The 23828-nt window shown below is 40.7% G+C and overlaps 1 protein-coding gene across 1 annotated transcript in view; it reads right to left on the bottom strand.

Moving 5' to 3' along the window:
• LOC145402090 (guanine nucleotide-binding protein G(I)/G(S)/G(O) subunit gamma-12-like) overlaps positions 1-15234 on the bottom strand; it is a 60743-nt gene extending 45509 nt beyond the window's left edge. Inside the window, exon 1 of the mRNA XM_080274199.1 lies at positions 15219-15234. The gene's annotated coding sequence lies outside the window, so the exon portion shown is untranslated. The remainder of the gene's footprint in view (positions 1-15218) is intronic.
• Between the last annotated feature and the right edge of the window lie 8594 nt (positions 15235-23828).

The following is a 23828-nucleotide window of genomic DNA, read 5'->3' as shown; positions in this document are numbered from 1 at the left end:
AAATAGCTAGTAGTAGTAGTAGTAGTAGTAGCAGCAGTAGTAGTAGTAGTAGCAGTAGTAGTAGTAGTAGCAGTAGTAGTAGTAGTAGCAGTATCATCATCACCAGTATTCTTATCATTATCGCGGTAGGAAATCGTTCATCATTGCCATCACTGTCGTTTTTACCGTCGCTACTCACCATTACAGCTCGCCTCTGCCACTAATTACATAACCATCCTAACTTTCGAAATTGCACAAGTTAGTACCGTCTTTTCAAAGCTCACACTTACCAACAGTCCGCAATATATATATATATATATATATATATATATATATATATATATATATATATATATATATATATATATATATATATATATATATATATATCACAGCTACGTTTCACTGATTACTAACTTTTAAATAACACAAATAATAACAGATAAATGGTGGTAGTAAAACTTCAGTAATTTTAAACAGGTGTTATTACTATCATCACAAACAAGTACGTACTTGGAATTGATACAAATAGCTGAGGTATAGATAATACAAAAATACACTGATAAAAATGGAGTGAAAAGACCGACAGGCAGAGACACCGGTACTAAATGGATTTAACTTAAATGGACAAACAGATGATCAGAAATCCTGGCATACGCTTATATTCTTACAGGCAATATAGTAAGTTATAGGCTACCCTATACTGAGTTACTCATATACCGTACGCATATATCTGAGTTTAAAGATGCATTAAACAAAACATGTGATTTAAAATTATGTACATATAGAAAGACAGACAGATGGACAGACGACCATGTATATAGATAGATAGATAGACAAACAGACAGATAGGTGGACATATGACAATGTACTGTATGTACACAGACAGACAGATAAACAGACAAACAGATGGACAGATGACAATGTACTGTATGTACACAGACAGACAGATAAACAGACAAACAGATGGACAGATGACAATGTACTGTATGTACACAGACAGATAAACAGACAAACAGATGGACAGATGACAATGTATATTATAGATAGATAGACAGATAAATGGACATAGATATATAAGGAGAGAGAGAGAGAGAGAGAGAGAGAGAGAGAGAGAGAGAGAGAGAGAGAGAGAGAGAGAGCGTAACAATAACCCCTTCATATGGCAACACTCCCACCATACAACCCTCCACCCCGAGTGAGAGAGAGAGAGAGAGAGAGAGAGAGAGAGGGTGATTTACTGGCAGTGAATTTATGATCAATATTAGACTGTCATAAGCCTGGAGTGAGAAAGAGAGAGAGAGAGAAAGAGAGAGAGAGAGAGAGAGAGAGAGAGAGAGAGAGAGAGAGAGAGAGAGAGAGAGAGAGAGAGAGAGAGAGAGAGAGAGAGAATAACCCTCCTCCCATACACTCCCCCGTATCACTCAACCACCAATCAATACACACATGCAGCTCAAAAAAGCGCCCCCCAACAACACCAACGGGACACGTGCTCGGGGGCGTTAGCAGGCTTCCTGGCACCATTCCCCCTCTTCCTTCCTTCCTCCCCCCCCCCTCTCTCTCTCTCTCCCAAGCAGACAAGAAAAGAAAAAGAATAAGAAAATTAAGAAAAATATATCATACCGAAAGAACTGACTGACAGGAATGCAAGTACGTAAGGGTAGAGGGAGGGTAGTTAGCCTAACATTCTCCTGCATTTCACTGACATATTTTTGTTGTCCACATGAGAGGCCCAAACAGCATAAACGGATGTACTACACTGCCATACGCAAAAATCACTGGAAAAGGAAGAGTGGTAGAGACATTCCTGCGCCCATGACCACACGTGTCCTACAAAAACACATGGAAACTTTATCTATATGGTTCGCGTGACTCACTCAAAAGCACCATACACACACACACACACACACACACACACACACACACACACACACACACACACCACACGTCTCGTAAATATTTTTCTTCGAATACGCAAATCATGAAGTGCAAGAATATTCATAAGATTTTGTCACATTTCCCTTCCCCTTTTTTCCTATTGCTAGCGAGAACTCTGTAAGGCATATTCCTACTTCTATCTCTGTGTTCCTCCTTTCGTTCTGCTTTGAACTTCTATTGACCTATAGACCAACAGACTCAAATCATTCCTAACCTTCCACTTCGTCCTCGGTTTTCCTCTCTTCATTCCACCAGCGTCGATTCTGTAGGTTTAATCTTTTCTCCAGTATCCGTAGCACTGCGCCCCCCTTTGGTCAGGACTGTATTCATGATGCCCCTCTGACACCTAAACAACAATGTTTTTATCTGTTCCATATGGATGCTTAAGATGCTAGATGACAACAATACATGTGGTTGCTCGAAACGACGGTTGTGAAGTTTTCCTCTCAAAGTTTCTTATTCATACATATCTTTGGGAATACCCTGTATGCATCTGAATGGATTAGCCCTATGTTGAACTTTGATTACCCCACGCTCCCCCTGCCAATCTCAAACCCCCCTACGGGGGCGCGCCCCCCAGGTTGGGAACCGCTGTTGAATCTATATCCTTCTTGTACTATGTCACTCCTTTCCTTATTCTCCCAAGAGTTTACTTTCATGAGCTCCAACATTAAAAGAGAAAATATATATATATATATATATATATATATATATATATATATATATATATATATATATATATATATATATATATATATATATTGTGTTTTTGTACAAATATAATCATTTAAGTGATGAAATAACAGCGCTTAATTTTAATCTGTTTTGATTTTCATTCACTTATCCAATATTCAGGGTTAGAGTGTTGGCACGTTCCTAGATTAGTTTCGTTGTAAAGATAAGCATATATTACTGCAATTGTTCTCACGCCTCTGAGTCACCTGATATCCTGCATCAACACAATAACGTCAAGAGGACCAACGGGTGTACGTGCCTTCGTCCACACTGTTTCCTTTTCCAGCTATAAATAACAGATACTGGCTGCGTCAGGGGTCTTAGTCACCCTTTGTGATGTATAGCTCTGGTGTGTGTGTGTGTGTGTATGTGTGTGTGTGTGTGTGTGTGTGTGTGTGTGGTTGATAAGAGTGATAATTAAGGGTGTGCGTGAGAGGACGGATGTTAGAACTAATCCTAGACCTACACTGTCAAGCCATTCTGTAAACAGTGACCAGTTACAATTACTCCTATGTGTCTTGGTTAGGCTTAGGAAGGGTTGATTGGGTCAAATGTGTCCAATACATCCATAACATACGGTACATCCTGCTGTAAAATGACAAGTGTAGAATACAGAAGGAAGAAAAGAAATACAATAGAGGAATTATCGTGTCCATAAAAAAAGAAATAAAAAGAAAAAGGAATAAATAAGATCGATTCACTTGTCATTCAAACCTCGAATTTCTTGGTTCCTCCTCAAAGGCACAGTAACCACAGACAGAATCTGCTTCGTTGCTTAAAATGAAGTCGTCTCTCGCAACGCTTGAGGGAGATTCAGACCATACCGTTGACTGAAGTTACAAATGCAAAGTCACTTTTCTCTTATGTACTGCTTCCATTCATTTTTTCCTGGCCTTCTATGCCACCCTCCACCCTCAAACACTCATTTATACCCTTTTCATATCCTTTCTTCCTATGTGACCTTATTACACAGTCATCTACCCTCTGACCAACAGCCTTTCAAACCTCCCTCCCAACAACCATCACTTTATTTTTATTCAGGTATTATCTGACTTCCATAACTTTCCGTGCAGATTTCACAAAACTTCGAATGTCTACATAAATTACATTCACTACCAGCAAGTAATATGGCACTATTTGCGTATGGCACACCAGATTTGAACTGTACATATTCACAAACTCATCACCAGCTAAACTTCTGTTTCTAACGTTTTAATTATACTTACCTTCCTCATAACCCAATTTATGTATACACCTAACCTCATTTATGTACTTTTTATACCAGTATTAACAACCATAAGGACATCACACAACTATCTCTCACTTTAATAATGATGATGAGCCACCAACACAAACATTTATCTACATTTACACAAGGTTTGCTGCGACCATAAAAACTCACAACAAGCGGCAACAGCATTTAACAATGATCCTTCCACACCGCACAAGCGTTATATCTTCCACCATCCCTCACTGTTGGCTGTTGACCTTGTGCGCTTTTCCCGATCCATAAATACCAGAAATACCTTGCACTCCTCACATGCTTTCTTCACCACTTGCCTTACTGCATATCCGGACTTTTCGGAACACCTCCTGATTGTACCGTAGAATGTACTGTAGATAATGTTACACCATATCACTGGGGTAGCTATTAGATTTAAAATATGATAATAATTTAAGTGGCATGTATTCGAAAAAGTTGCACAGAGTAGTTGTGGACTGTTCCTGCTTGAGGGTCATTTCCTTACCATTTTAACAGTGGGAAAAGAAAACTGGGTTAAAACGATGATGATGATGATGATGATGATGATGATAATTCTACTTGTGTGCTTTCTTTTCTTCTGTTTAAGGATCATACTCACCCCATTTACTGATAATGGGTAACAGTTAAAATGATGATGACCAACAATAGCCCTCCTATTTTTGTGTCACCCATTTATAATCATGGGAATACAATACGTTATGTTCTACTTCTGTGTTTTCCTGGTATTATTTCTTAATATCAGAAGCCTCATTTATATTCCTGGAAATACGACAGTGTTAGAACAATTGAAGATTACTTCCGCCGGCTCCTTTACCTTGCTTAACCTTACTTTTGCGCCGTTTTTCACATGGATCAGGCTTTTACCCGGCAACAGCCCAAGTACTAAAGGCAGAGTAGGGTATGGATGATGGTGATGATGTTGATGGAGTATCATACTTTCTGTCACCATAATTATACCTTATATCGACATCAGGTTCCACATTTACAATAATTCCTCAGTTTACGTTGTATATCGGAGTTGTAAATAGGAGTGTTCACATCCTGCAACTACCACTACCACCATCCGCGTCACCAATGCAACCACCACCGCCCATACCACATTCACACCACCACCACCATCCTTACACACCCACCAGCGGTCACCATCACACTCATTCTTTCAGCACAAGAACACACAAAACCACCAGCACCACACCCAGCATGACAGGGCAGGGCGAGGGATGGAAGGGATCGAAGTGTATGTGACGTAGTGATGACGTCGTGAGGTGTGGTGCCGTCTAGACTCCCGCCAACCTGCCCATCCTCACAATGTTTTACTTTGCTGGATGTTTGTCTTCCTCTTGTCCGTCTGCTGATTTGTAGGTTCTCGTTAACACTTAGAAGACAGATAACCACTGAATAAAATCGTCTCGCCATAATAAAAGTTTCCGGACGATGACAGGTCTTGGAAAAGTTAAGCTAACGGAAGACTGCTTCTAACTCTGAGAACAAAAAGACACTCCTAAGTTAAATGAGGTCGGGTGGAGTTAGGTAAAATAATAAAGTCAAAGATATAACAATTCCTGTTAGAATTAAGGTATTTAGGGTATGTTGCAATATTAGATGAACAATTAAACCTCTTCACGCAGGTTGTACAGGCTTGTTAAGATAAAGTGGAGACTCCAGCGATGAGTGGTGTTGAGAACCTTTAGGGGATGTGTTATACGGTTGCATTTCAGCTGTGACTGTAGGTGTGGTGTGTGTCTCTTGATTTCACTCCTCAACTATTGAACTGTAGTCGCCTTGGTTAGTACTGTTCTGTGTGTATAAGTGTGTTGATAGCTGAGGAAAGGCACCCAAAACTTTTTTTTTTTTTTTTTTTTTTTTTTTTACGCAAAACGGTATGTAAGAGAGAGAGAAGCAAAGGTCTGAAGCCTGCAATAACCATCCCTTCCGAGAAGAGTCAAACAAGAAAAATACTAAAACTAATCCATTGACTCTAAGATGTGGTTGTAGCAGGGATGAAGGCTGCGAATGCCAGTTAACTGTGTAGACTGGCGAGGGCTGCGTGTCTGCCTTAACCCTTAGACCAGTGATAATCAAGGTGTACTTTTCTGGAGGGTACAGTATATGGAAATAATGTGGTGCATAATATGGAGAATTTTACAGAGTTCGCAGTGCAAAAGTAGCACTTGGGAGAAAAAACACTGTAGGCTATAACAAGTTCGGTATAATACAGTTAGAAATGTATGGTTAGAGTACAGGGAACTTCAGTGTCTGTGGTACTGTATGGCCTACGAGTATGTACAATTTTTACAATAACTCCTTCGGCCAGAGGATACCATTGCATAGCTTTTTTCTTGCTGCATCTCGGGAATTTTGCTAAGCTTCGAGAAACCGCTGGGAATGATGGGGTTAAAAATAATCTCCATTAACCTCTTCATACCATGACTTCTTTCAGTAAGCTGAACAAAATCTTCTGAGGGTTGCAAGAATACGCTACAAAGAATGTCAGCGTAGTGAAGTGGTAAAAGAAAAAAAAAAATTGCTCGATGTGGATTCTTCATGACTGGGGCGATGAAGAGTGAGATAATACCTTGTTCTGAAAGATGGCAGAAGCTATGACACACTCAATGATGTGATCGCAGGTGAAAGAACTACCATTACCGCTGTTCTTAGACTTTGTGGTACTTTCGGTAACCATTTTTTTTTCTTAATGTACTGGTATCCATATACCCAAATGATGGACACCTAGTGGTCTAGTGAATAAAAAAGTCGATCCAATTAGACGTGGCCCATAAAGGTTCAGTCCTAGGGTTGGTTGTTGCTAACTGCTCACATAATGCTTCTCAAGGAAGAGTGACTGGTCACTGGCCTAAAAAACCAGATGGAGTAGCCTAGCCTCCGGTTCCTACGCTCATGATGGAACAACAAAGGATTGGATGATGGATGGCTAGATATGAGCTAGCATTTGGATATAAGAATTTACAGTCTTAATTTCGATACCACATGTAGAGCCAAAGTTGAGTACAATAAGTTTACGGATGTGTGACCATTATTACTTTGTGTTGCTTCTATTACTCACGGCCAAACTGAAGGGTGCATGAAGTTAGAAAAGGTGCAAAAGCTCTGGACTAGACGACGCGGTCACTTCGGAAAATTGTGTGTAAATATATATATATATATATATATATATATATATATATATATATATATATATATATATATATATATATATATATATATATATATATATATATATATATATATATATTAGGCAAGGAGGAAGGAACCAAAGCCCAGGAGCCCCCAAAGCGTCCCTTCCAAGAAAACTTAAAAATACAACAAAGAGCCAGATTTACGATCCGTCCATTTCGAGATGCCTGCACACACTGCGTTTGAAAGACTGGAAATCATAGGAAGTAGGAAATACAGATAGAGCGATACAGTTCCAACGTTTACCTGTTGCATAAATGAAAGACTGGGATTAACGGTTAACTCTTGCATTAGACAACTGGACAGAAAAGGGATGAAAGATTGTTGTCTGACGGGTGTTACACGCCCGTCGTACTGTTGGAGGGGTGCAAGCAGATAGTTCAGAGGAGCAGCGACCACTGAACTGGCGATAGAAAAGAGATAAAGATGCAACAGTGCGGCGAAGAGAAAGAGGTTGAAGGAAGCCATTATGAGAAGGAGAGTTAATGAGACGAAAAGCCTTTGACTCCACCTTGTTGAGAAAAGCTATAGGTGGGGAGCCTCCCCACATATGAGAGTTGCACTCTACACAGGGGTGAATAAAACCAGTGCATAAAGTTAACAACTGTGCAGGGGTTAAGAAGGTACGGAGTCGGCTTAGTACACCTAATCTCTTGGAAGCAGATTTTACAAGAGATGTAATAAGATCTTTCCAAGACAAATCTCGAGAGAATGAAACCCCAGGTAAGTTTAAAGATGATGCAGGACTGAGCTGGATATTATTAAACATTAGTGGGTACTCCTGTGAAAGATTTTGACGGGTTGATGAGTATCATGGTATAAAACAGAGCCTATGATATCTTAAATCCTGAATGGAATAGAGATGTCGCTCAAGCAGAGTTCAGAAGCAATGTCCAGTGTCGTACGGGAATAGTAAAGTACAAGTGATGCTACACTGAAGCAAAAGGACTAATGGGCGTCAGTGGGAGAGGAGAGGAGAGGAAGTGAGCCTTTCATCACCCTATCTGAAAGAGCTGAATGTGGTGAGAGCCCCACTCTGCACACACACACACACACACACTCTCTCTCTCTCCCTCTCTCGTGCTATATTATGCTGTCATGTAATGGCGCTGTGCTGTTAATTATGTTGTGCAGTAATATCGTGTGTGAGACTGGTTCATAGAGACAAGGGGAACTCTCTCTCTCTCTCTCTCTCTCTCTCTCTCTCTCTCTCTCTCTCCACACACAATTAATCCTTATACTGGCCTAATTAACCAAACTCTGTGAAAATTATAGGTCTTCTGGAAATTATAAGTCTTCTGTGTGTGAGTTGCCCTGGTAATACTGGAATCAACACTCTCAGGTTCGTATGACTCACACTCACCTAAATGAAATCGTTTGGTGCCAGCTGGAAAGGAATACTAGAGTTGTGCAAACATGTCAAAACTCAAGAGCAGAGGTAACATTTAAAATGAAAAAAATTATTGTTTTGAAGCATTTATTCTTGTTAGCTGCCCTCAATTTTTTTTTTTTTTTTTAAATCGGGATAGACTGTTAGGACTACTAAAGGCAGCCATATCGGTAGCCTTCTTTAGTCCCTCCACTACGAGCGGTCTCTCCTGGGCTGAATGAAATCGTCTGGTTGTAGCAAGAACAGATTTAAAAACACATGCTTCACCGTCCTCATATGAGGCTTAGCTCTAGTCGCTAAAGTCTTGGTGTGAAGGGGCATTTCAGGTTCCTAATATGGAGTTTCGCTAGTGTCTACGGCAGTGAAGCATCTTCTTCCCGAAATATTAGTGAGAAGCAGACGGACAAGGCCGTTCCTAGTGACGCTTCCCCTCTAAAATAAAAGTTAATTCTGTTTGAACCCCTTCAGTGCAGAAGCGACTTTACCTTATTCTTGTTACCACCAGACCATTTTATTCAGCTCGGGGAAGGCCTCTCATAATAAGGGGAGTAGAAACCATAAGCATTAGCATCTTGTTTTATAATTATCTCTACCTGTATGTTCTTTCTGGTACAAGACAGTCCTACTCAGCTCAGGCTAGACCTCTTGTAGTGATGATGTTAATTCACGAATGTGAGACACTGGCATGACATGAGTGAAAAGTCAAAACCGAGAGCTATAGAAATGGCAGTGTTGTGGAACAGGCTGGGGTACCGTAGCTGAACTTGTGTTTGGATGGTATGGTTACTTGTAATGGATATGACTGGGGTGGTGAAAAAGGTATGTGCGTTTGAGGGTAGGAGGAGGCGTGGAAGGCTTATATGGTTTAATACTGGTGGAACTGTGAGAAAGAGAGGCATGGAAATGAGGGGAAAAAAAAAAAAAAAAAAAACTAATGAAAATAGAAATGGGAAAATGAAGAATTACGGTTATAATTCCACTGAATATTTTTTCGCCACAGGTGATGTGAGAACGAGTTAATCAGCCTGAACACGTTAATATGGACAGATTCCCCTGAAGAGGGAACCGAGAAATTTAAAGGCTGGGCAATGAGAGATGGTTCTCCTACTCATTTTTTGTTTTTTGTTTTTTTAATGTCATACTCCATATGAGCCTCCAGTGGCTGCGTTGGTATCAGCAAGCGTTCTGCAGATTTCAACATGCCAAATCCTTCCCCCACCTGGGTGGGGGCAGGTCACCTCTCCTGTGACATGGTCCAACGGATTACTTGGCCTGAATGACAACATTCCATAAACGTGCACAGCAGACCTGCCGATCAATGTGGTGTCAAACGATTCGTTGAAAATCATTTACTCACTCACCCTATTTGTAACGGTAAGGTTTCCATTTAAACACATTTCTGACCTCTCTGATTTCTGTACTACTAAGTGCATATGGTCCTGATGGTGTTTCGCCTGCTGTTCTCGAGAACTGTGCTTCTGTGCTAACATTCAGCATCGGCAAACCCTTTCTTCAACCTATACCTCTCCTTCCTTTTTTTTTTTTTGGCGTTTGTTTATTCAGAGTCCCTAAGAAGGGTGACCCTACTAACCATCATCCAGTTTGTCTTGCCTAGTCATATGATTTTTTTTTTTTTTTTCAAAAAGAAACATCCATAAACATTTTCATTATATGTAATCCAGTTGACAAAGACAGTCCAGAATGAAATATGCTGTGTTCACCCTCCGGCTGTGAATATACTAACACAGGGTGAGTGGGATTGTGATATAACTTCGTACTAACAGCAACAATATTAATCAAACCTGCGTGTAACAGTAAATGCTAAAAGTGCAATACCTTCAAGTCGCTTGTTTTCCGCAATTCTAGTGCAACCCTGCATGTTCTAGCATAGCTTACTTTACAACACTCTGGCTTACTTTACCTCACGGTTGTACTTTAGGCGGCACAAGGGGCTTCGTAACACCTCGTCCATTGCAGTTTATTTAGCACATCTTAATATTCTCGTATATGTTTAGTGTTTGTCCGTATCGACCTAGTTTGTATCAGCAACTTACAAAATGAACTTACAAAATGATACGGTACTGAGGTATGATGTGCAGAATAAATCGCTATGGAAGAGGTATTACGAAATCTTCAAACCGACATAGTATACGACCGTCAGTTCTATTCTTTACCTTCTCAACCCAGCTGATTTCTGCATTAACTTTAAAACCCTTCAAGAGTAATGGTTGCTTTGGTTTACACTTCCTAAATACAGACGCTAATTTTCAGCTTATACGGGAATCATCTTGTAGGGCAGGGTTCATGAAATACATATATCACCCCATCCAGTTCGTAACCCTATCTTCAAGTTAATAAAATCGTCAGAATAAAATAAGTATGTCATCGGACTGACGGAGTTCATTTACCATCCCTACCTTACCCTTCCGTAGCGTGTGCAGTATAGGACTGTATTTTAGGAGTTATAGAAAACTTTATAGAACCTAGACCTTCGTGATTTATTGTGCATATTGCACCATAAACATTCTTTTTTATCTGACTTAAAATGTTTTCATAGACATAGTTTGCATCAATAACGTACAACGGGATAATAAGGGGTAATGTGCAGACAAATCGTTAACAAAGAGATGTTACGAAATCTCCAAAGCCACTTATAATACAGCATACGTCTCAACGCACCGTGCATCCTTATTTTGGTGTTTTTATGTGTTTACCGCACAGCGATTTTCCATAACATACAGCAGCCTATATATATATATATATATATATATATATATATATATATATATATATCCTAGGTAGGTCTATGCCTCAAGAGCAGATAGTTAGGGGTGGGTAATGCTGAAGACACCAAGATATCCAGGCAACAGGGACAATAGAATGGATGTATCACGCCTCTCTCTCTCTCTCTCTTTTTATTTTACCAATACCCCATTTACTTTTACGGCATGTACGCGACATCCATATTCTCTTACAGTATATACTTCATTTCCAACACTTACCTACAGGCCACCAACTGAAAAAACATTACCGGTCCATCATGTAAACTGTTACCATTGCTTTCTCCCTCTCCACTAGGCCAGGCACCATACTCCAATCTATAACATTCAATTGAAACGCTCCGCATCCCCTCCACTTCCCTACCTTTCCCCTTTCCTCTCCTCACCACCACTACCCTACCAGCCCGTCCTTTATTCCACTATTCACTACCATACTCTACCCCGCCACTCAATACCCTCCTCTCCCATTCACCGCCCTATCCCATCCTACCATACCGTTCACTACCTACTTTCACTACCCTACCTCCCCCAACTCTCATCTACCTTGCCCTCTCCTCCTCTACCATGACATTCACTACCCTACCTTCCCCTACCTTGCCCTGTCCTACCCTGCCCTGCCCTGCGCTGCCCTATCCACCAAAATAGCCCTCAGTTTACTCTACCTGGACGGATCACTGGCTGCTCTCCGCCCCTTACACAGAAGGGTATTTTAGGCCCTTAGGTAAGCTCAGCCCAAGCTAAGGTACGGTGAGACGTTGTAAGATACGGGTATAGAGCTGACTCCGTTCACTTTTACTAGGCGTAAAATGTTTACCTTTAACAGATCAAGAGATCAACACAAAAAATTGGTATTAGTCACGAAGAAGTGCCGTGGAAAGAATGCAGGGTCGTTGCATTTTCTACTCTGACATTAAACAACGGAAAATAACTTTCAAAATGGAAAAAAAAAAAAAAAAATCCCCGTCAGAGTTAAGTGAATGAATTTCAGTAGGGAATAAGATCTGGCAGAGTTTTGTAGGTAATGAGTAGGCTATAATTTAGGATAGGGTAGGATAGGGTAGGGTACAGTAGGGTAGGGTCGGGTAGGGTGGGAAACTGTAAACACTGGACTAACACGGGACGGTAGGGTTAGGTAAGATTTTGTAGGAAACAGTCTGAGATGTGGAGAGAGTATGACAGAGCAATAAAGGATAAGGTCCGTGAAAAGGAGGCTAAAATAATATGGGAGAGGACAGGGAAAAAAGGGACAGGGTATCTTAGAAGTGGTAGGGTTAGGTAGGGTAGGGAAAAGTAGAGCAGGGTAAAGTGAGAGAGTAGGGCCGATATATTAAGGTGTGATGAAGGTAGGGCAAGGCAGAGCAGCTAAGGTAGGGTAGTAGGGCAAGGTATCAGTCATTTGGGTTAGAATGAGAAAAGCTGTAGGGTGGTATAGGATAAGGTATCAGTAAAGTGAAGTAAATGAGGAGAGATTAGGCTGTTAGAGTTATATTGGATAAAAGGCTACTCATCTGATTTAAAAGTAGTTTCAGAGACTAAGACTCTCTCTCAAATTGACCTTTTAACAGAACAATGCAGGAAGGTCAGTAGGCAACGGTATTATCGTATGGAAAAAGTATGATCGGTTTTGTAATGAGAGAGAGAGAGAGAGAGAGAGAGAGAGAGAGAGAGAGAGAGAGAATAGGTATAAAAAAAAATATGTCGACTACAGGAACATGCCATTCTCTCCTAGTCAGTAACTAACCCTCTCTTGCCCCACCCCACAACACACCATCCTCCCTCATAAACGTCCCCTTCCCCCATCTTCTACCTCTTCTTCCAAGCTTCTCCTCCTTTTGCCCACATTCACAAGGCAGTACAGTTGGGGACCTGGATGTAAATTAACGTTGGGTGTCATTTTCTAGAGGCTTGGATCACAGCAAAACCCTGATTCTTTCCCATAACGTCCCGTCTTGCAGTTGACAGGCATTCGTCCCGAGCCTTCTTCCAGCCACTCATCTCTTATTCACTCCACATAGGAAACTTATTAGATTACCGTACGGGAACACTGTATGTCAAACAGCCCCTGCACTGTGATATGTCTTCCCTCTGGTGGTTGGGAAAAAAGTGAACAGATAAATACACACATAACAAAAAGGCGTCCTAGTGGTGAAGGGATTAATGGGGATTACTTCTAATCCCTTCACCAAGAATGGTCTTCCTCAAGCTGAATGTAGGTTATTCGTCTGGCAGTAGCAAAATATTGCAACAGTTTCTAGTTACTCCTTCAACATGAGCAGTCTTTTCTGAAGAAAATCATCTGGTGGTAATCTGAACAGATAGTAAAGAGTCATCGTCCTGAAAACATCAAACTCTGGTATGATTCCACATTTCAGCAGTTTTCCGTAATGTATATTTTCCATCCATCCACCATCCAATCATATTTCGTGCCATCAGGAGCGCGCGGGCCTGGGGCTAGGCGAGTTCCGACATTTAAAGGCAAAGGTGAACAGCCTCACTCTTCCTCGAGTGGAATCATGTGAGCAAAACCCCAACCAGCCCTGGGATGTAATTCTTTACGGGCCCCATCTCGTCGGAGCATCTTAACCTACCAAACCACCCGGCGTTAGCTGCCAATGTGGTTACCACCCAACGTTAAATGGTTTCCTGAATTACAAGAAGCTATTTGGCTTGCCATTCGGTGTACAGTCGCCTTAAGGTTGCATTACATCGCATGAAGGGTTACAGTAGTGAGCACAGTGTCCCACCCACCTTTCCAAAACACATTTAATAAATGTGAAAACTGAATAATCAACAGTCACTGATAACTAAAGTCATAATCATCGCCGTCATCACAATCATCATCATCCTAAATCTCTTTCCCACTCAGGTAGAGAATTAACAGATTTTGCCAGGAAATTCACAGCGACAAGTTTAACCCCTTCACCTCAAGAATGTTTTCTTTTTCTTTGTTGCTGCCCACACTACTTTATTCATATTATGAAAACAGCATAGTAGTAAAGGGTTAATGAAAGCTACATTCGCTTTCAGTTCGAAAAGCTTCTCTTGAGCTGCATTCTTTCGCCCGCGTATTACAAACAAGCCGAAAATCCTCTGTTGAAGCGGTAAATACTTTTGCGGGGATTTATCTGATACTGTATTATATTTAGGTTAATAAATGACTACTTAACCATTGCAATACATTCTAGCAGTCTAACTCCTTCAATCTGGTGACTTTTATTTATTTATTCATTATTTAGTGTTCATTCCCGTTTCCATACGATTCTATTCAGCTTAGCAAATGATTTCACTGTTAGAAGGTTTAGCAAAAAAAAAAAAAAGAAAAAAAGAAAAACGTATCCACGCTCTCCAATCTGAACCTCCTCTCAAGCTGAATAAAACCGTGTGGCGGTGGTAATAAAATAGAAAATACCTGTACACCATCGAAGTGAATGGGTTAAAAGCCATCCAGATTAACCCTTTCGCTGCCACAATCGCTACTTGGAAAGACTTCTGAGCAACATCAATAATTTGTGTTCAGCCACGTGAAAGTCCAGTGAATGGTTAGGGGCTAGTCTGCTGTGAAGATTTTATGAAATATGAAACACTCTGAACCCTATGAAATATTATGAATCTTGGATGGAAACTAGCTGCATCTTCTCGCTGTTAAGCGAGAATGTGGCATCTCGTAAGAAACATCATGAACATTTTACTCTATTCGTCAAATTAATATTTTGCTTAGGGTTCAGAACTAGGCTATGCAGTCTCAGAGAATCAGTTAATCAAAAGTACATTAAAACTTTACCACTTAGCAAAACGCAAGTTGTACCTAGACACTTGTACTATCAGCATTCTTTTAACTGAAAAAAGAATTCAGTCATTACCAAGCACTGAAGAAAAAGTAGCAAACTCCTTATTACATACAGTTCAGATTAGCTTACATACATTTCTCTCTGCTTACCTGTTAATAGTGGAGGTTTTATATCTGTTCCTCTGTACGTATTACAAATCTTATAAAGTAAGACGAGAGCCGCCAGAGATGTGAAGAGAATAAGCACAACGTCTTCCCCCTTCTGTGGCTAACGGGTAACTGAACCGCAACTCGCAATTTCGCAAGTCGCAAGTTAACCTGGGAACTTCAGGGAACTTTGGGGACTTAATTTTTCCGCCTGAAACGCATGCAAGCTGACAGTCATTCATGCAATTTATACACTTATTAGCAAAGATGTAAGTCCACAGACTGAGAAATAAAGAACGGTAAAGCTATTCTTTTTTCTCAGTTCCCTAGATATAAAAGATAATTTCCTGACCATGCTAAAGAACATCATTTGGCCTTCCTTTGTTGGAGAATTTTTTTTTTAAACCTTAATTGCTTGCTCTGTCTTTCTCTGCCACTCCTCTCTCTCTCTCTCTCTCTCTCTCTCTCTCTCTCTCTCTCTCTGCCAATCAGCCCTGCAAGCAATGACTCATGGGGAAATCATTTGCAGTCGAAGCCAAACACTCGAGCAACCGCCATTACCTATCCATACGACACAGTTTGTATATTTTCCTGTCACTTCGTACAGCATTGTCTCTGTTGTTATTAAGGCTAGCAATCTTGCGTACTGGGTAGGTTGGTGTCTTGCACTGGTATGTTGACCCGACTTCCTAATTCGTAAAGTAAAATAGGTCAGTGCATTAGGCTAGTGTATGACCGGTTTATGTGAATAGTATGCTAGGCTAGTTAATGTTGGTAAGTATATTTTGTTAGATAATAGTATGTATATTATTAGATACCATATGTTGAGTAAACTAGGCTAATATCTGGGCCTGTTAGGTTATTACACTGGAAAAATTAAGATTACGTTTGGGCATATCAGGCTACGTAGTTGGACATGTACAGGAATGCTTCTTATGCAAACTGTCGATAAAAAGGGAGAGAAAGAGACTATTAATGTGCAATCTTCAAAATGCCTTGCCAAGAGAGGTTAATGAGTCTCCGATGTGTTTGTCTTTAGTGCAGTGTTTGTGTAGTTTAGTAAAATTAGCAAAATATGAGTAACTAATATATTCTGTACGTCATAGCTGTCTGCATATCTCAGCAGCTGTAACAAATGTGTGTGAAAATGTGTACATGCAGAATGCCGGAAGACGACACGCCGGGAAAGGTGCGTGTACTTAACACGAGAGAGAGAGAGAGAGAGAGAGCAGAATGCCGGAGGACGACACGCTGAGAAAGGAGCGTGTACTTAACACGAAACAGAGAGAGAGAGAGAGAGAGAGAGGGGGGGGGAGGTTGTCACAGTGATACTGTCATGTGTGTAGTTATATATGATGTGAGAAGGCAAATGTAGGTAGTAGCAGTGATTGTGACGGTGGGGATGTGTGCGTACTTAACGCATACATATGCATAGCAGGTATTCATTAGTAATGTGGGCATAATGGTGAGCACACGCGAGGTATGTGCATGGATTTACGTAGTTTCACATGTCGGGATTAACAGTTTAGTTCCCTTACCCTTTCTCGACGTTGTTGTTATAGTCCTTTTACCTTAACTTGGCCCAGGTTTTTGTCCTTTCAAATTTATTTCGTATAGTTCAGTGGCAAACTAAGATAATGTTATAGCTCTGCATCCTTCCCATAACACTTCTTCGTGACCAGCACTGTATGCTAGTGTTACTCTATTGTTACACCTCAGGATTCAAGATGGAAAGATGACATTTTTAGGCCATGCTTGAGTAAAAGGAGTATGGTCATGTGTTAGATTAGGACAGCAGAAACTGATCACCTGCCTATTCGACCGTCGTGCAGTCGACATACGTAAGTCTAAGGCTACTCGTCGTCATCTAACCCAGTCTTCTGGCGGTTGAAAGAATAAAAATGTGAAGGGATAAAGAGATTGATCGACTGATGGGTTAAAATATTTCCATACCCCCACCGCATCCATTAGTGCCATGACATCTGTATTAATATGATTTTTGCCTCCGACGAACAAGGCTCAAATTTAGTGTATTATTTGGCCTGCCACTAGGCTATTTTACTCAGCTGAGGAAACACGAGGGAAACACCTGGGGCTGAAGGGGATTAGTATTAGAAACAGTCGCTGGTAACTTCCTTCAGGACGATGATATGAATTTTTCTCCTTCAGAGCAATTGCACTACAAAGATCATCTTTGGTTTCACCTGGTTTATTTTCTTAAGCGGTGGACGACGTGTTATGGTATACTGTGCATTATACTGTATTCCAGCAGCCATGTGTTATTCCCTGATGCAGCAGTTTCCTCCCTTTTGGTTATCGTGTAGGCATACTTCTTTACACCAACCCTGTGCATTTGTGTGTCTCCAGCTCCATGACTCCTGCAGAGTGAAACACCGAGTCAAAACTGTAACCCCTTTATTATTATTATTATTATTATTATTATTATTATTATTATCATTATTATTATTACTATTATATTTAAGAAAGCGTTTCTAACAAGTTTTAAACATGTTAGGCACCTAAATTGGCGTAGACAAAAAAAAAGCCGGTATTTAATATGATTTAAATAATGAACATTCCGGAATATAATGCTAAACGAGCCCGGTGTCGTGCACCTATTTTTAAATATCACTTCTATTAGGCAGGCAAATGGATTGAAAAGTTTTCTGGAGTTTAGTGTGGAACTACCATCACAGCAGGTGACCATGGCCAGATAGTAGTATTCGGCTCACAAAAGCTGCCCATTAATAATAATGGCCCACGAGAGCCGTCCATCAATAATAAATTATGTGGTCCACGAGTGTTACGTCACGCTCATTACGTATGACTGAGAACAGGACATAGACATTCTACCATTACACCTCGTCTTCCCAGAATCAGCACTTTTTGTCATTACTACAGGCTCCGTTCATTCATTAATTTTCCATGTCTTCTCTACAAAAAAGTAGAGAGAAAACAAAATCATTATATATATATATATATATATATATATATATATATATATATATATATATATATATATATATATATATATATATATATATATATATAACTGAATATGAGTGTGCGTATCCAAGCCGGAGTTGTGTGTGCCCCTTGTATTCCCTCATATACTGCCACGAGTAAAATTTCGTCGACACTCCTATTGTGTATGGCGATGGAAGATGTGATATGAAATATTGTATGTAATAACACTATGAAGCACACAGGAAAAGAGTGTGAGAAGTAAGGATAATCTCTGACGTTTGGGAAGGAATGAGAAATATGGACAGCAGAACACAGTGCTATAGTTCTTAAACTTCTTTCACTTCAAACTGGCCCAGATTTTCGTCTTTGTAGCTCGTTCGGTGGCAGAAGACAATACTATGGCTCTACTTCCTTTCCATAGCATTGTTTCGTGACTAGCTTCGTATTCTCGTGTTACGGTAATCTTTAGCCACAACTCGGAATTCAAAATGGGGAGGCGGCGATTTTAGGCCAAGTTAGAGTTAAAAAAAAAAAAAAATGAAGAAGGAAAGAAAAAGTATAGTACTGTCGGTGAACTTCTCTTCGTGATAATATTCCGAGATTGGAAACCACTCCTGGGGGTACAGGGGGTTTTCAAGAATACTCCCCCAGTATCCCTGCTTGTCGTAAAAGGCGACTAAAAGGGTTGGCGGAGGGTTAGTGCCCCTCCCCAGAAAACAACTAACTAAAAAAACAAACAAGAAGCCTCGGATAAGGACTGACCAAACGATGACGACCCAGGACCGGACAAAGGACTTGGTAATGGGTACATGGAATGTAAGAGGAGCGAATGATGAGGTGAAAGAGAGAGAGATTGTCCAGGTGCTTGAGGGTGCGAAAGTGGATGTATGTGGAATAACTGAAACAAAATGGAGAGGAGAAAGTGTGAGAGAATGGGAGTATGGATGGTGTATATGTGCAGGAGTAGGTGAGAATGAGAGGGCAAAGGAAGGAGTATGTATAGTTGTGAGTAAAAGATGGAAGAAGAGCATAAGACAGTATGGATCAGTTGGGTAAAGGATTGTGTGGGTAAAGTTGAAAGTTGGAATACAAGTGTGGGCGATTGTGTGTGTGTATGCGCCAACGCAAGATCGTGCTAGAAGAGTAAGAGAAGAGTTCTGGACAAATGTAGAAGTGTGCATGGAAAAGTTTGGAAGGAATGAGAGAGTGTTTTTGATCGGTGATATGAATGGTAAAGTTGGGAAAATGAAGGTGGATGGAATAGTTGGTGAGTGGGGTGTGCCTGCTGAGATAGATGAGAATGGCAGTGCGTTAGTGGACATTTGTGCTGGGAGGGGGTTGGTGATAGCCAATACCCTCTTCAGGCATAAAATGATCCACAGGTATACAGGGCGAGTGATGAGAAGGGTGGGTGGTGAACTGAATGAAAGGAAGGCAATGATTGATTATGTGTGTGTGGATGAAAGGATACGAAGATGTGTAATGGATGCAAGAGCTTATAGAGGTTGGGGAAGTGAACTTTCTGACCACTACTTGGTGGTGGCCAGAATTAGGATTCAAGTAAGATGGAGGAATAGAAGAAGGGAAAGACGAGAGGAAGGAGTAGTTGCAAGGAGAGTGGAATGGTTACAAGAGGATGAGAAAAAAGCAGAGTATAAGAGAGAAGTGGAGGAACGATTGGGCAATTATGAATTGGAGCAGATGGGAGACGTGGAAGGTGTGTGTAGGATATTTACAGAAGAAATATGTGCAGCATGTGATGTGGTGTGTGGAAGGAAGAGAAGACGGAGGGGGGTGCAAGGAACAGCGTGGTGGACTGAAGAGGTGAGACAGGCTGTGGCACAAAAGAAGAAAGCATACAATGAATGGATGAGAAATAGGGGCGTGGAAGAAGTTGAGAGGCGGAAGAGAGAGTTATATGTAGAAAGAAAGAAAGGGGTGAAAAGATTAGTAAGAGAGAGTAAGAAGAGAGTGGATGAGGAATTTGGAAGGAATTTGAGTGTAAAATGGAGGGACTGTAAGAAAATGTTCTGGAAAGAGGTAAAGACAGTCAGACAGGGTGGCAGTGAAGTTAGTGCGGGAGTGAGAGATAAAAATGGTAGATTACTGGTGGAGAAGGGAGAAAAAGTGAGCAGATGGAGAGAATACTTTAATGAATTGTTGAACATAGAGGATGGAAGTAATGCGAGGATAAGTGGCTGGGGAATGGCTAGGAGAAGGAGGGAGGTGAGAAGACAGGAAGAAATCAGTAGGATAGAAGTTATGGAAGCAATGAAGAAAGTTAAATCGGGGAAAGCCCCAGGAATTGATGGAGTGTGTGGTGAAATGCTGAAGCATGGGGGAGAGATAGTAGTAGAATGGATGTGGAAGATGTGCAGATTGGCCTGGGAGGAAGGTAGAGTCCCGGAGGATTGGAAGTCAGGTATAATTATTCCCTTGTACAAAGGAAAAGGGGAAAAAGAAGTGTGTGGTGATCATAGGGGCATTTGTCTTCTTAGTATAATAGGAAAAGTGTATGGTAGGATACTTATTGACAGAGTTAGAGAAAGAACAGAGAAATTAGTTGGAGAAGAACAGGGAGGCTTTAGGAAGGGAAGAGGTTGTGTAGATCAGAGATTCATTCTTAGATCTTTAGTGGAAAAGTTTCTAGAGAAGGGAAAGAAGTTGTATGCGGCTTTCATGGATTTGGAGAAAGCATATGACAGGGTGGATAGACAAGGATTGTGGAAAGTGTTAAGAATATATGGAGTAGATGGGAAGTTATTGAATTCTGTGAAGAGTATGTACGATGGTGCGAAGGCTGCAGTGCATGTGGATGGTGAACTAAGTGAATTTTTCTCTTTGAAAGTTGGGTTGAAACAGGGATGTGTCATGTATCCATGGTTGTTCAATCTGTACATGGATGGGGTAATAAAAGAGGTACAAGGTACAGTAGGGTAGTGGATGTTGGAGTGGCCCTGGTGAGAGAGGACAGTGTTTGGAAACTCCCTGTACTGTTGTTTGCAGATGATACTGTGTTGTTGAGTGAAGACGAAGGGGAGCTGCAAGGCTTGGTGGATGAGTTTGGGAGAGTGTGTAAGAAACGGAATCTAAAGGTGAATGTAGGGAAGAGTAAAGTGATGGCCTTTGAGAGAGGTGAAGTCAGTGAATGAAGAGCGAGGTTGGATGGTGAGGAATTGGAAAATGTGAGTACGTTTAAGTACTTGGGTAGTGTGATGAGTAAGGATGGAGGTTTGGAGGGTGAAGTGCTTGAAAGGGTACAGCAGGGAAGAAAGGTTGCTGGTTCTTTGAATGCAGTGATAAGAAACAGGAAAGTGAGCATGGAAATGAAAAAGTTACTACATGACAGTATTGTGATACCAACTCTAACGTATGGAAGTGAAGCTTGGATGTTGTTGGAAGGACACAAGTCAAGAGTGAGAGCAGTGGAAATGAATTATTTAAGGGGAGCCTGTGAAGTCACATGGAGAGACAGGCTGACGAATGAGGATATAAAAGAGCGTTGTGGTGTGGATGTGGATGTGATAGGAAGCGTTATGAGGAACACACTGAGGTGGTTTGGCCATGTGGAGAGGATGGAGGGTGAAAGACTGACGAAGAGAGTGCATGTGAGTGAGGTGGAGGGGGGAGGAGAGAGGGGGAGGCCGAGGATGAGATGGAGGGACGGGGTGGAGAGGTATATGAGAGAGGGGGGTGTGAGTTGGGAGCAGGGGAGTGAAATGGCGGGGGACAGGGCGACTTGGAGGCGATTTGTTTGTGGCTACCCCAAACGGGATTGAGGCGTCTGGCAATAGATAGATAGATAGATAGAAACCACTGCTCTGTTGTACTCTGTAAAAAAGAAAAAATAACTATTTGATGGATTATTTCCTCAGAAATACTAGACATTCCAACGCATATGGGGAAAAAAGGTCGTTCAGGTCTTCCGTCATCCAACCAATTTTTTTTTTTTTTTTTTTTTTTTACTGAGGATACATATTTGAAAACATGAGCGCGTAACAAGATAGCGTGCGTGGCAAGTGCTGGACCGTCGTGTGTGTGTGTGTGTGTGTGTGTGTGTGTGCGAGGGAAGGAAGTGACCGAGTAATGAAGGAAGTAACTGTGTACAGTAACCAATCGTTGTGCATGTGTACAATGCTGGGTGTATAAGTGTGTGTGTGTGTGTGTGTGTGTGTGTGTGTGTGTGTGTGTGTGTGTGTCCTCGGCATATTTAGGGGTGAAAGAGGAGTCGGCCTAATTTCCCGCCATCTTTACCTAGCAATGAGACACCCAACACTCCACAAACACTCCATTTTTTTAAATTTTTTAAAAAGTTTAGTATCACAGTGTCTCTTTATAGTAATAATAATAATAATAATAATAATAATAATTATTATTATTATTATTATTATTATTATTTAGCCTACCGTCAGATGATTTCATTCATTTTAAGAGATCTAGTTTATTAAGGTGACAGTAAAGCAATCGTTCATGTAAAAAAAAAAAAAAAATGGCACTGAAGATGGAGGCCTTTATACGTGGCACCTAATTATAGACTCGGGTGGCTCCGCTGTCCTGTCATACAAATATTCTCCAGTTCCCCTATCCCCTGAAAACAAAATGGTGGACTGCAGGAGTAGGGCAGCTTCAGCAGGTAGTCCACTGTTTTCACGTCTTGATGAGCCTGAGGCCACAACAAGAACACCACCAATGACAATGAAAACCTACAGAAATCGTCGCTGTTAATTTATTAGACGTCCTGATCCATGAAGTCTACGGCCTCTTTCCTTAGCTACATAGTATGGTCTGGTGGTAGCGAGAATGAAACTATTGCGCGTTAACTTTCAATGTGATAAACCTTTACCCATTTTTTTCACTTTATTTTCGCTAGTTGTTGCCGATTTCTGTCCCGAGTAAAATCGTCTGGAGGTACAAAAATACATAAATGAAGGCTGTATCAAACCCCTTAGCTCGAAAAAACCCTCCTAACCTGAATAAAATCGTCTAGAGATGAAGATATAATGAAAAAATACGTCACCAGATCAAATGGGTTAAGAGATACCAGTGTAGCGAATATAACGTCAGTATCGGCCCCTCTCTCTCTCTCTCTCTCTCTCTCTCTCTCTCTCCAATCAGCTATATTAAATTCAGCCTGTCTGTGAACCGGCCTGACTTTAAGCTCGTTATCATCTCTGTCAAGATTAATTAATAAGAAAAACAGATTATGAGAGTTGCGTATTAGCTTTCACACTTTTTTCCCGCAATTAGATATTTTTATTAACCTTTATCTTTTTACCTTTAGATACCTTTATTAAACCTATCTTCAATTATCTTTATTAGCCCTATCTTTTACACTTTTACATTTAGTTACTGTTATTAACCCTATTTCTTTTTTACACTTTTACATATAGAAAATTTTTAACCCCATCTTTCACACTTTTATTTTTAATTTAAAGACAATTGTTAACCTTTTTACACTGTTTTACATTTAAATATCTTTACTAACTCTCTTACCCTTTTTTACATTTAATTCCCTTCATTAACTCTGTTTTTCACGCTTTTATTTTGATGCCTATATTAACCCTTCCTCTCCCCCGACGTGTTTTCTTTAACATTCCTGCTACCCTTGGATTCGTTCGTGCGTTCGTTTTTGAAGGCTCCAACATG

The sequence above is a fragment of the Coenobita brevimanus genome, chromosome 57 (genome assembly GCF_032717465.1).
Source record: "Coenobita brevimanus isolate Jiangsu-jjx chromosome 57, ASM3271746v2, whole genome shotgun sequence".
NCBI classification, from domain to species: domain Eukaryota; kingdom Metazoa; phylum Arthropoda; class Malacostraca; order Decapoda; family Coenobitidae; genus Coenobita; species Coenobita brevimanus.
The sequence above is the reverse complement of the archived record's forward strand: the minus strand, read 5'-3'. Positions and strand labels throughout refer to the sequence as shown.